Source organism: Oryx dammah, unplaced genomic scaffold (genome assembly GCF_014754425.2).
Source record: "Oryx dammah isolate SB20612 unplaced genomic scaffold, SCBI_Odam_1.1 HiC_scaffold_27, whole genome shotgun sequence".
Lineage (NCBI taxonomy): Eukaryota > Metazoa > Chordata > Mammalia > Artiodactyla > Bovidae > Oryx > Oryx dammah.
In genome coordinates this window covers 24,305,187-24,319,431 of record NW_024070211.1, presented here as the reverse complement: position 1 = coordinate 24,319,431, position 14,245 = coordinate 24,305,187, and positions in this window count along the sequence as shown.

Genomic DNA, 14,245 nt, shown 5'->3' with positions numbered 1-14,245 from the left:
TTTTACGAAGACCTACAAGATCTTTTAGAACTAACACCCCAAAAAGATGTCCTTTACATTATAGGTGACTGGAATGCAAAAGTAGGAAGTCAAGAAACACTTGGAGTAACAGGCAAATTTGGCCTTGGAATGCAGAATAAAGCAGGGCAAAGACTAATAGAGTTTTGCCAAGAAAACGCACTGGTCATAGCAAACACCCTCTTCCAACAACACAAGAGAAGACTCTACACATGGACATCACCAGATGGTCAACACCGAAATCAGATTGATTATATTCTTTGCAGCCAACGATGGGAACGCTCTATACAGTCAACAAAAACAAGACTGGGAGCTGACTGTGGCTCAGATCATGAACTCCTTATTACCAAATTCAGACTCAAATTGAAGAAAGTAGGGAAAATCGCTAGACCATTCAGGTATGACGTCAATCAAATCCCTTCTGATTATACAGTGGAAGTGAGAAATAGATTTAAGGGTCTAGATCTGATAGACAGAGTGCCTGATGAACTATGGAATGAGGTTCGTGACATTGTACAGGAGACAGGGATCAAGACCATCCCCATGGAAAAGTAATGCAGAAAAGCAAAATGGCTGTCTGGGGAGGCCTTACAAATAGGTGTGAAAAGAAGAGAGGTGAAAAGCATAGGAGAAAAGGAAAGATATAAACATCTGAATGCAGAGTTCCAGAGAATAGCAAGAAGAGATAAGAAAGCCTTCTTCAGCGATCAATGCAAAGAAATAGAGGAAAACAACATAATGGGAAAGACTAGAGATCTCTTCAAGAAATTTAGAGATACCAAGGGAACATTTCATGCAAAGATGGGATCGATAAAGGACAGAAATGGTATGGACCTAACAGAAGCAGAAGATATTAAGAAGAGGTGGCAAGAATACATGGAAGAACTGTACAAAAAAGATCTTCACGACCCAGATAATCATGATGATGTGATCACTCATCTAGAGCCAGACATCTTGGAATGTGAAGTCAAGTGGGCCTTGGGAAGCATCACTACGAACAAAGCTAGTGGAGGTGATGGAATTCCAGTTGAGCTGTTTCAAATTCTGAAAGATGATGCTGTGAAAGTGCTGCACTCAATATGCCAGCAAATTTGGAAAACTCATCAGTGGCCACAGGACTGGAAAAGGTCAGTTTTCATTCCAATTCCAAAGAAAGTCAATGCCAGAGAATGCTCCAACTACCGCACAATTGCATTCATCTCACACGCTAATAAAGTAATGCTCAAAATTCTCCAAGCCAGGCTTCAGCCATAAGTGAACTCCCTGATGTTCAAGCTGGCTTTAGAAAAGGCAGAGGAACCAGAGATCAAATTGCCACCATCCACTGGATCATGGAAAAACCAAGAGAGTTCCAGAAAAACATCTATTTCTGCTCTCTTGACTATGCCAAAGCCTTTGACTGTGTGGATCATAATAAACTGTGGAAAATTCTGAAAGAGATGGGAATACCAGACCACCTAACCTGCCTCTTGAGAAATCTGTATGCAGGTCAGGAAGCAACAGTTAGAACTGGACATGGAACAACAGACTGGTTCCAAATAGGAAAAGGAGTACGTCAAGGCTGTATATTGTACCCTGCTTATTTAACTTCTATGCAGAGTACATCATGAGAAACGCTGGACTGGAAGAAGCACAAGCTGGAATCAAGATTGTTGGGAGAAATATCAATCACCTCAGATATGCAGATGACACCACTCTCATGGCAGAAAGTGAAGAGGAGCTAAAAACCCTCTTGATGAAAGTGAAAGAGTAGAGCGAAAAAGCTGGTTTAAAGCTCAACATTCAGAAAATAAAGTTCATGGCATCTGGTCCCATCACTTCATGGGAAATAGATGGGGAAATAGTGGAAACAGTGTCAGACTTTATTTTATTTTTTTGGGGGGGGGCTCCAAAATCACTGCAGATGGTGACTGCAGCCATGAAATTAAAAGACGCTTACTCCTTGGAAGAAAAGTTATGACCAACCTAGATAGTATATTCAAAAGTAGAGACATTACTTTGCTGACTAAGGTCCGTCTAGTCAAGGCTATGGTTTTTCCAGTGGTCATGTATGGATGTGAGAGTTGGACTGTGAAGAAGGCTGAGCGCCGAAGAATTGATGCTTTTGAACTGTGGTGTTGGAGAAGACTCTTGAAAGTCCCTTGAACTGCAAGGAGATCCAACCAGTCCATTCTGAAGGAGATCAACCCTGGGATTTCTTTGGAAGGAATGATGCTAAAGCTGAAGCTCCAATACATCAGACACCTCATGCGAAGAGTTGACTCATTGGAAAAGACTCTGATGCTGGGAGGGATTGGGGGCAGGAAGAGAAGGGGATGACAGAGGATGAGATGGCTGGATGGCATCATGGACTCAATGGATGTGAGTCTGAGTGAACTCTGGGAGTTGGTGATGGACAGGGAGGCCTGGCGTGCTGCGACTCATGGGGTCGCAAAGAGTTGGACACGACTGAGCGACTGAACTGAACTTACACTGTTGGTGGGAATGCAAACTAGCACAGCCACTATGGAGAACAGTGTGGAGATTCCTTAAAAAAACTGGAAATAGAATTGTCATATGACCCACAATCTCACTGCTGGGCATACACACTGAGGAAGCCAGAATTGAAAGAGACACATGTACCCCAATGTTCATCACAGCACTGTTTATAATAGCTATGACATGGAAGCCACCTAGATGTCCACCAGCAGATGAATGGATAAGAAAGCAGTGGTACATATACACAATGGAATATTCAGTTCAGTTCAGTTCAGTCACTCATTCGTATGTAACTCTTTGCGACCCCATGAATCGCAGCACGCCAGGCCTCCCTAGAACACATTTGAATCAGTTTTAATGAGGTGGATGAAACTGGAGCCTATTATACAGAATGAAATAAGTCAGAAAGAAAAACACCAATACAGTATATTAACACATATATATGGAATTTAGAAAGATGGCAACAATGACCCTATGTGCGAGACAGCAAAAGAGACACAGATATAAAGAACAGACTCTTGGACTCTGTGGGAGAAGGCAAGGGTGGGATGATTTGAGAGAATAGCATTGAAACATGTATATTACCATATGTGAAACAGATTGCCAGTGTGAGTTTGATGCATGAAACAGGGCTCTCAAAGTTGGTGCACTGGGACAGCCCTGAGGGATAGGGTGGGGAGGTAGGTGGGTTGAGGGTTTAGGATAGGGGACACATGTACACTCATGGCTAATTCATGTCAATGTATGGCAAATACACTACAATATTGTAAAGTAATTAGCCTCCAATTAAAATTAATAATTTTAGAAAGCCATACAGAGTTCATAAAGTTCATATTATTTTGTTTTAAAAAAGCAGTTTTAGATTTAAAATAAAATTGAGATAAAAGTACACAGATTTCCATTATACTCTTACCCTGTCCCCACAATATGAACAGCCTTCCCCATTATCAGCATTCAGGGTTGATTTCCTTTAAGGTTAACTGGTTTGATCTCCTTGCTGTCCAAGGGACTCTCAAGAGTCTTCTCCAGCACAGTTTGAAAGCATCAGTTCTTTGGTGCTCAACCTTCTTTTGGTCCAACTCTCACATCTTTAAATGACTACTGGAAAAACCATAGTTTTGACTATACAGACCTTTGTCAGCAAAATGATTCCTTTGTCTTTTAAAACACTGTCTAGGTTTGTCATAGTTTTCCTTCCAAGAAGCAAGCATCTTTTAATTTCATGGCTGTGGTCATTGTCCACAGTGATTTTGGAGCCCAAGAAAATAAAATCTGTCACTACTTCCACTATTCTTATTATGCATTCTTGTGTGTGTGTTAGTCACTTCGTCGTGTCCAATTCTGTGTGGCCCCAAGGATTGTAGCTCACGAGGCTTCTCTGTCCATGGAATTCTCCAGGCAGGAATACTGGAGTGGATTGCCATTCCCTCCTCCAGAGGAATTTCCCAATGCAGAGATAGAACGCTGGTCTCCTGCATTGCAGGCAGATTCTTTACCATTTGAGCTACAGGGAAGTCCTACATTCGTACTATTCTATTAAAATCATCTTCTGTCCCCACCAGCATGGAGAACTTTAGTTCAGTACAGTTCAGTCACTCAGTCGTGTCCGACTTTGTGAGATCCCATGGACTGAAGCACGCCAGGCCTCCCTGTCCATCACCAACTCTTGGCATTTACTCAAACTCATGTCCATTGACTTGGCGATGCCATCAAACCATCTCATCCTTTGTCATCTCCTTCTTCTCCCACCTTCAATCTTTCCCAGCATCAGGGTCTTTTCAAATAAGTCAGCTCTTTGCATCAGGAGTTTCAGCTTCAACATCAGTCCTTCCAATGAACACCCAGGACTGATCTTCTTTAGGATGGACTGGTTGGATCTCCTCACAGTCCAAGGGACTCTCAAGAGTCTTCTCCAATACCACAATTCAAAAGCATCAATTCTTCAGCGCTCAACTTTCTTTATAGTCCAACTCTCATTCATACATGACTACTAGAAAAACCATAGCCTTGACTAGATGGACATTTGTTAGCAAAGTAATGTCTCTGCTTTTTAATATGCTGTCTAGGTTGGTCATAACTTGCCTTCCAAGGAGTAAGCATCTTTTAATTTCATGGCTGCAGTCATTATCTGCAGTGATTTTGGAGTCCAAAAAAATAAAGTCTGCCACTGTTTCCACTGTTTCTCCATCTATTTGCCATAAATTGATGGGACCATATGCTATGATCTTAGTTTTCTGAATGTTGAGCTTTAAGCCAACTTTTTCACTCTCCTGTTTCACTTTCGTCAAGAGGCTCTTTAGTTCTTCTTCACTTTCTGCCATAAGGGTGGTGTCATCTGCATATCTGAGGTGATTGATATTTCTCCCAACAATCTTGATTCCAGCTTGTGCTTCATCAAGCCCAGCGTTTCTCATGATGTAGTCTGGAAAACTTAAGAACTTCTTAAGAAGTCCTGCATTCTTATTATGTTATATTCACATCATTTTCTGTCTCCACCAGCAACTGTATTTCATTAGAGACCAATCCAGACATTCTCTTTGTTCTTCATCACAGCTGGCAAGCTCCCTTATGTGAATTACTCTTACTTGGTGATCCAGGCTCAGTTCTAACTAAAAAAGAAGACCCAATGTATCATGTATAAGACAAGCACCTCTAGAGCAGCAGTCAGTTGTCCTTGTAGAGGCACTAAACGGAGCCTGTTTTCTCTGTTTCCCAGACCTCTCCCTATCCCACTCTGAGAGTACAGAAAATTCAGATTAGTTGTTCAATGGATATAAAGACCTTGTACCCTTATCCCGTGAATGTTTCATCTCCTTTGCAGACTCCAGGGATCTTCTGGGGCCAAGTTCTTTAATACCATGACATTCAGAGCATTGGAACCTCTTCAGTTTCTGCCATCAGGTTTCCATTTAGCCCACAGGGGAGAGACCCCTGAAACAGTTTTGTTACTCATACTCTTGGGCTCCAACTATTTTTTGGCCCCAGCTGAGAGGAAGATGAGTTGGAGCTGTGGTCAGGCTAAACAAGCATGAGAAGTAGTCATCTGCTCTTTCTAGAATTACACCCTCCAGAAACATACAAACAAAAATAACACCTTTTTTCAGTGAGAAGATTCATTTTAAGATCATGATGTATATCTTATACCATATGCAGAAAGCTCTATTGGATTGGCATCCTCTCAACTATACTTATTTTCTGTTTCCATATTTTATTAACACAATGATAACACATTCACAGTGGTAACACTGGAGCCACTGTAAGATGCTAATGCAATACAATATTACTAAAGAAAGTCAAATTACACTCAGCACAAAGCTTTAGTGTTGTCTGATTTTGTTCCTCTGAGATACTTAAAAATGTCAACTCATGAATGATTTCCATGGTAACATTATAAAAAAACAAACAGTTTATTCAATTGATCAGAATAGCTGGCAAGGTGAGTTGAAAGAGTTTACCAGTTATTTTATGTTAGGTCAAATGGAGTTATTCTAAACCTTAAATAATAACATAAATATATTTCAAGTGTTTTTGTGAATAACATGATAAAATTTCCACATTTTCCAAAATTCAGCGTATTTTGAGTTGGTAATAATTGTGTTTAGTTTACTTCTCATGCAAATTTGTTTTTCCTCTTTTATTCTATGACTGTTTTCCTATTGAAGAGAGGTTTTGGTTTCCAGCTTCTTAAATATTCATGGTAGACAATTCTTATGCCTGAAGGACTGAGATTTGCTATTCTCTCTCAGCTTTGTTTCTCTTAGATCAGTGACAGGAGATGAAATGTGAACAATATGTATCTAGAACACAATTTTATGGCAGTGAAATATGAGAGAATTTATTATGCTATGCAATTATGTGGTTCTTAACACTAGAGTGTGTACATTGCTGATTTCATAATGTCCTTTTCCTTATTTAATGGCTCCAAGCAATGACAAAGATTCTAGTTTCATAAAATGTTATCCTCATATACAGAGGGCTTTAAATATTATGTATCTTATTTATAATGAATTCTCTTTGCTTCTTTTCTTCAGGCCCTTTCTAAGAAAATATTTTTTTATATTGAGAAGTTAGAAAATTGGATTTCTGATTTGTGTTTCAGACTGAAAAATATATGCTTTAAATATTTTGGTAATCATCCTAATAGAAACATAACCCTTATACACTTGGTGACTACTAATTTTTTTTTTCCCATTTTAGACCTTTCTCTTGATCTGGAAATTAAATTCAACAGCCTACTTGGCATCTCTACCAGGATATGTAAGACAAATCCTAAATCTTACATACCCAAGTGGAAGCATTTATTTCCTACCTGTAACAGTTTAATGATGTTTTCCCTAAAGTTATATCTATTCAAAATCTCAGAAAGTGATCTCATTTGAAGTAAAAGACTTTGAATATATGTTTAAGTTAAGGACTTCAAGATGAGATCATCCTGGATTAGGGTGAGCCCTACAGCCAATGTCCTTACAGAGACAAGAGGAGAGAATATAGAGACACAGGGGAGAAGGCCATGGGAAGATGAGAGACGGTATCAGAGTTATGCTGACACAAGTCAAGAGCCATCAGGAGCCCTAAGAAGCTGGAAGAAAGAAAGATTCTCCCCTAGAGACTTTAGAAGGAACGTGGCCATACCATTTCTTTGATTTCAGACTTCTGGCCTCCAAAACTGTGCAAGAATAATTTCTGATGTTTTAAAGCCATCCATGTGTGTTCTCAGTTACTCAGTCATGTCCAATTCTTTGTGACCCCATGGACTGTAGCCTGCCAAGCTGTTCTGTCAATGGGATTTTAGAGGCAATAATAGCCACCCGGTTTGTGATAATTTGTAATGGTTGTCACAGGAAACTAATATAGTACCCCTTCCAAAGCCTGTTATTCTTCAGTCTTCCAAATTCAAGTCAATGACAACTCCATTCTCAAAATGTCAAAAGCATCCATGACTGCTCTTTTTATATGACATTTAAAATCTAGTTTGTTAGCTAACTCTGTTAGTTTTACCTTCCAACTATAACTGAAATTCAACTACTTCTCACCACCACTGCTACCGCATTGGTCCAGGACAGCTTCATCCTTTGCTCATGTCAGCAGCAGCCTCCTAGTTCATCTTCCTGATCCTGCTGCTGCCCTTCCTTTATACATGGTTGATTCTTTATATATTTACAGTCACCAGGGCAATCCTTTTAAAGCTAAGTCAAGTAACTCTTCTGCTCAAAATCCTTTATGGGAGGGATGTCTATCTCATTGAGAGTTAAAGCCAAAGATTCTGCCAACTACCCCATGATCTGCTACCTCTCAATGCCACCATTCTCCTGTCTCCACCTCTGCCCTGACTCCCACACACAGATGCACTGGCTTCTTTGCTTATCATCTCAGGGCTACTGCACCAGATACACCTTCTGCTAGGAATGTTTCCCATGGTTTGCCCACCTCTTCATTCTCTTCCTATCTTTGCTCAAGTGTCACCTGAGGTTTTCTCTGATTCCCCTATTAAAATAGCCTGTTAGTCTCTTTCTCATCCTCTCTCATAGTGGTGAGCATGATCTGACATGTTACTTGTTCATTGTCTATCCACCGCTGCCTGAACTATCTTGACTCCAAATCTCACTAGAACAAGAGTTGTGTTTTATTTAGTAGTTTAGTGTTATCTCCCCCATGCCTGGTACACAGCAAGCTCTCAGTAATTATTTATTGAATGAAAGGGCAGCTCCGACCACGAGACTTGTTTGTTAATACTTTCAATACACTAGGGAAAAATCAGACATGCTATCTATATGCTTATTTATAACCTGCTTGGGATTTTACCACTAACTGATTTTATCTTAACTAATTTTAAAATTGTTTTATTAATAACACAGTAAATTTACAGACGACTCTTTGAATCAATCTATATGCTATATCTAAAAAATAATCAGACAACCCAAAAGAAAAGATAAACGAATTTTCCATCTCTCTAGGATTCTCTATTTGTGACTCAGCTTCACCATTTTTTCTCTTAGGTAGCTTTTAATTTGCCTTTTCAATTTTTGTTGGCACTTATGCTGACTCTGTTAAAATGTATCAGGTCTGATCTTTGCTCTATTTCTTTTACTTCAATGACATTAAAATTTTTTACAAGCTTGGGAGTCAGAGGAGATGTCAGCTCCCCTCTTTCCTCCCTCCATCACCCCATTCCTCCCTGTCTGAGTCTGATGTCTACACCACCTACTATAATTGTCTTTGCAAAGCACACCAGTGACATATTGATGGCTCAACTCAGGACCCTCTGCCTTGATTTCTCAACACATTTCACACTTTCAGTTTCCCTTCTTGGTTGTTTTATGGCTTTCCCCCTACTCAGAGGCTGACCTTTCCCCTCTGCTCCATAGCATCTCTTCCTCCCACTCTTTAAGAACATCTCTAATCCCAACCTCTCTTGATATCTGTTCCCACAGCACATGGGAACTGGTGGGCATTTTCATTTGAGTGCTTTGTCATTAAATGTATATAAAAGTAAACTTTCTCCTATTCTTCTCCATTAATTTTCCTCTCTGTCTTTTCTTTCTTCAGTGGTGTTCTTAATCTTTCAGCCTTACAGGTTTTAAACCTTGGGGTCATTAAAAAAAATTTTTTTTTTCTTCTTGAATTTTTTTTTTACCCAGAGTATTCCAATAAGTTTCTTCTTCAAAATGCTGCTCACTTACCAATTCATTTTCATGCTTATGTCCTCTATTAAAACATGCTTATCACCACAAGCTTAAGTGTGAAATATCCTTAAATAGGCTCCTTGACTCAAGATTTTACTCTTTTGGCAGATACATCAAATTATGTTTTATAAAACACTTAATTATTTTATTCTTTCTCCCACTAAACAAGACTGAAATCTTGAGGAACTTCCTAGCCTTATAGATAAAATTTAAACACCTTTGCCTTGAATAACAGGCTTTCTTGGCCATTATCATCCTGAAGACTTTTCTTTCCCCAATTCACAGATGCAGCCAATCAGATATCTCACTGTCCCCTGAAACTGCCACGTGCTTTTCCACCTTCATGCTTTTATTCTGCTATCCTTCATTTTCTCTGAACTCATCCTTCCTGTCTTTTAAAACCTAGATCAATCTACCTTTGCAAGTCTCATCATCTTTGATTATATCTCCTTCTTCAGAGTTCTTTTCTAGCCCTTATTTTGCATGAAATTAATTTCAATTTATCATAGATATCCTTTTATATTTTTTCCCAACTAAGTTTTCAGTCTCGTGTATATAGAACTTTTATTGTTTTAAAATTGTTCACTTCCCCAGTAAAGGGCCTTGCCTGTTTAAATTGCCATCTCTGTTTCCATCTTGCACACACATATGAGCACACACTTTTAATGATCTCTGCTTATAGTCAACTTTATTAAGATTATCTTACAACTTAGGCAATAATATTGAAGTATTTTTAAAATTTTTCCAAGCTGATCGCAGAAACAATAACATTATTACTCTAGAGGACTTAGAAAAATGAATAAAACTATGAAAAATAATTTATATCCTTACATAAAATTTGTTTTAAATATTTTTCTTTACTGAAACATACACATATATAATTATTATTTATATCCATAACCTTGCCTCCTTTTTAAATGTGGTATCATGAACACTTTTTCATGGCAATGAATACACTTTTAATCTTTCCTAAATCCTTGTTGGTTGCTGTGTAAAGTGGGCTTCCTATCACTAAGCTCAAGGCAGTCTTTGAACACAGGAAGTCCTGGGTGGTTTCACTGTGAACATATACAGAAAATGTGTTTTTTTTTTTTTTTCATTACTACTTCATACTAGCAGTCATCAGTCCCTCTTTCTTTAGTGAAAGGATACTTAGAGATCAGGAAATATTAGATGAATTACTGGGACCTGGCTTCTCCTTAGTGAAATACCTTTCAGAGTAAAACAATAAGAGTGATGAGGGTCGTGGAAACCAAATCACATGTTGTTGCTGTTCAGTCGCTCAGTCGTGTCCAACTATTTGTGATCCCATGGATTGCAGCACATCAGACGTTCCTGTCCTTCACCATCTTCCGGAGGTTGCTCAAACTCATGTCTATTGAGTCAGTGATGCCATCTAACCATCTCATCCTGTCGTCCCCTTCTGTTCTTGCCTTCAATCTTTCCCAGGATCAATCTTTTCTAATCAATAGGCTCTACAGGAGACCCAGATAACCACGATGGAATGATCACTCACCTAGAGTCAGACATCCTGGAATGCGAAGTCAAGTGGGCTTTAGGAAGCATCATTATGAACAAAGCTAGTGGAGATGATGGAATTCCAGTTGAGCTACTTCAAATCCTAAAAGATGGTCCTGTTAAAGTGCTGCACTCAATATTCCAGTAAATTTAGAAAACTCAGCAGTGGCCAAAGAACTGGAAAGGTCAGTTTTAATTCCAATCCCAAAGAAGGGCAATGCCAGAGAATGCTCAAACTACTGCACAATTGCACTCATCTCACACGCTAGCAAAGTAATGCTCAAAATTCTCCAAGCCAGGCTTCAACAGTTTTAGAAAAGGCAGAGAAACCAGAGATCAAATTGCCAACGTCTGTTGGATCACTGAAAAAGCAAGAGAATTCCAGAAAAACATCTATTTCTGCTTTATTGACTATGCCAAAGCCTTTGACTGTGTGGATCACAACAAACTGTGGAAAATTCTTCAGGAGATGTGAATACCAGACCACTTGTCCTGCCTCTTGAAAAACCTGTATGCAGGTCAGGAAGCAACAGTTAGAACAGGACATGGAACAACAGACTGGTTCCAAATTGGGAAAGCGGTACATCAAGGCTATATATTGTACCCTGCTTATTTAACTTATATCCAGAGTACATCACGAGAAACTCTGGGCTGGATGAAGCACAAGCTGGAATCAAGATTGTTGGGAGAAATATCAATAACCTCAGATATGCAGAAGACACCACCCTTATGGCAGAAAGTGAAGAAGAACTAGAGAGCGTCTTGATGAAAGTGAAAGAGAGTGAAAAAGTTGGCTTAAAGCTCAACATTCAGAAAACTAAGATCATGGCATCTGGTCCCATCACTTCATGGTAAATAGATGGAGAAACAATGGAAACAGTGGAGATTTTATTTTGGGGGGCTCCAAAATCACTGCAGATAGTGATTTCAGCCATGGAATTAAAAGACGCTTGCTCCTTGGAAGGAAAGTTATGACAAACTTAGATAGCATATTAAAAAGTAGAGACATTACTTTGCCAACAAAGGTCCATATAGTCAAAGCTATGGCTTTTCCAGTAGTCATGCATGGATGTGAGAGTTGGATCATAAAGAAGGCTGAGCGCCGAAGAATTGATGCTTTTGAACTGTGGTGTTGGAGAAGACTCCTGAGAGTCCCTTGGACTGCAAGGAGATCCAACCAATCAATCCTAAAGGAAATCAGTCCTGAGTATTCATTGGAAGGGCTGATGTTGAAGCTGACACTGCAATACTTTGGCCACCTGATGTGAAGAACTGACTCATTGGGAAAGACCATGATGCTGGGAAAGATTGAAGGTAGCAGAAGAAGGGGAAGACAGAGGATGAAATGGTTGGATGGCATCATCAACTCAATGGACGTGAGTTTGAGTAAGCTCTTGGAGTTGGTGATGGACAGGGAAGCCGGGTGTGCTACAGTCCCTGGATAGCAAAGACTTGAACATGACTTAGTGACTGAACTGAACTGAACGCGTTAGGAAGCCGAAGTATTGGAGCTTTAGCTTCAGCATCAATCCTTCCAATGAATATTCAGGACTGATTTCCTTTAGGATTGACTGATTGGATCTCCTTGATGTCCAAGGGATTCTCAGGAGCCTTCTCTAACACCACAGTTCAAAAGCATCAATTCTTCGGAGCTCAGCCTTCTTTATGGTCTAACTCTCACATCCATACATGACTACTGGAAAAGCCATAGCTTTGACTATATGGACCTTTGTTGGCAAAGTAATGTCTCTGCTTTTAAAACATTATCTAGGTCTGTCATAGCTTTTCTTACAAGGAGCAAGCATCTTTTAATTTCATGTCTGCAGTCACCACACGAGGAGCAGTTGAAAAAATTGAGGATGTTCAGCTCGGAGAGAAATTTTGGAAACAGCCATCAGGATTACATTTCAACATTGGAAGAGCAGTTGTGTGGAACATTGATGATTTGCTCTGTCCACTTATAGAGGAGATATATGAGGCCAACACGAACACATATTTCAATTGAACAAAGACAAGACGTAGCTAGTAAGACTTCTCTAACAAATAAACTAAGAAAAAGGCCTGGATGGCAATATGTTTGCCCTGTATATACACTGAAGGCATATTGCATTGAGGATTCCAGGATCTCCTAGGTGAACTGATCCCAAATTTGACCCCCAAACCCTTTTTGGAGTTAGAGGTATGATTCTAGAGTTACTTTTTCTCATTCCCCTCCCCACCCACTCAAATAAAGTCTCATCTGGCCACTAAAAAAGCAAATGTCTGGCTTTGGATTGTCCCAGGCATATTCTTGAAGTTACTTCATAATTCATTTTAAATAATTCTCCAATATCCTTAATTATAACTATTATCTAGGGTATTTCTTTTGAAAAGAGAGTTTAACAATCATCCTTCATAGATGATGATGTTGATCCAAATGAATACACAGTTATGGTGGAAGAGGTGGTACTCTGCAGTGACAAAGACTGTGAGCTCTGAAGTCCAAATCTGCCACTTTACCACCTGTATGGGTTCTTGCTGCTGCTGCTGCTGCTGCTAAGTCACTTCAGTCGTGTCTGACTCTGTGTGACCCCATAGACAGCAGCCCACCATGCTCCCCCATCTCTGGGATTCTCCAGGCAAGAACACTGGAGTGGGTTGCCATTTCCTTCTCCAGTGCATGAAAGTGAAAAGTGAAAGGGAAGTTGCTCATTCGTGTCCTACTCTTTGCAACCCCATGGACTGCAGCCTACCAGGCTCCTCCGCCTGTGGGATTTTCCAGGCAAGAGTACTGGAGTGGGTTACCATTGTCTTCTCTGAGTCATTGCCAAAGTCTTCTCTGTCTTTTAAGGTAATAAGTTCATGACAATTTTGTAAAGATTAATTCTCTTAAGGTAGTAAAGCTCACAGGACAGTGTTTGACACAGAGTAGGTGCTCAGTAAATATCAAGTGTGATTATGTACTCTTCTGTATGAGATGCCATGCTGAGCGCTCTGACTACTCATGAACACAATTCATGTCCTGCTTTCAGGAAACCCTTAGCCTAGCAGAAGATACTCTCAGGTAAACAAAACATTTCCAAGTGGTCTATTTACATTCTGATAAAGTGTGTACAGATGCTAAAAAATCCAGTGTCTGGCTCCATCTTGGGTGGTTAAGGAGAAGGCTTCTGAGGGCAAATGGCTAAGCATAAACTGTAACATTAGCTACACTTAGAAGATGAAAGTTAGAACAAGCAGTGTTTCAGGCACATAGAGAATATGCACAAAGCTCTGGAGATGAGGGAGAAAAGGAAATATTATAGGCTACCAAATTTAAGGCAAACATGGGATATTTGTTAGACAAAATCTACTTATGATGGGTAGGTGTGAGAGGGACTTAAATTTCTATTAAAACTATTTTTATCAGTTTTCAATTATACTCACCTTGCATTCTGATTCAACATCTATGCTTCATTTACAGAAACCCTAATATCTGATCTTCTGGAGTATCTATAAAAACTTTATAGTTCCTTCCATCATGATTCCAACCTCTATCCCACTTTTGTCTTATTTTGAAGGCTGCTGAC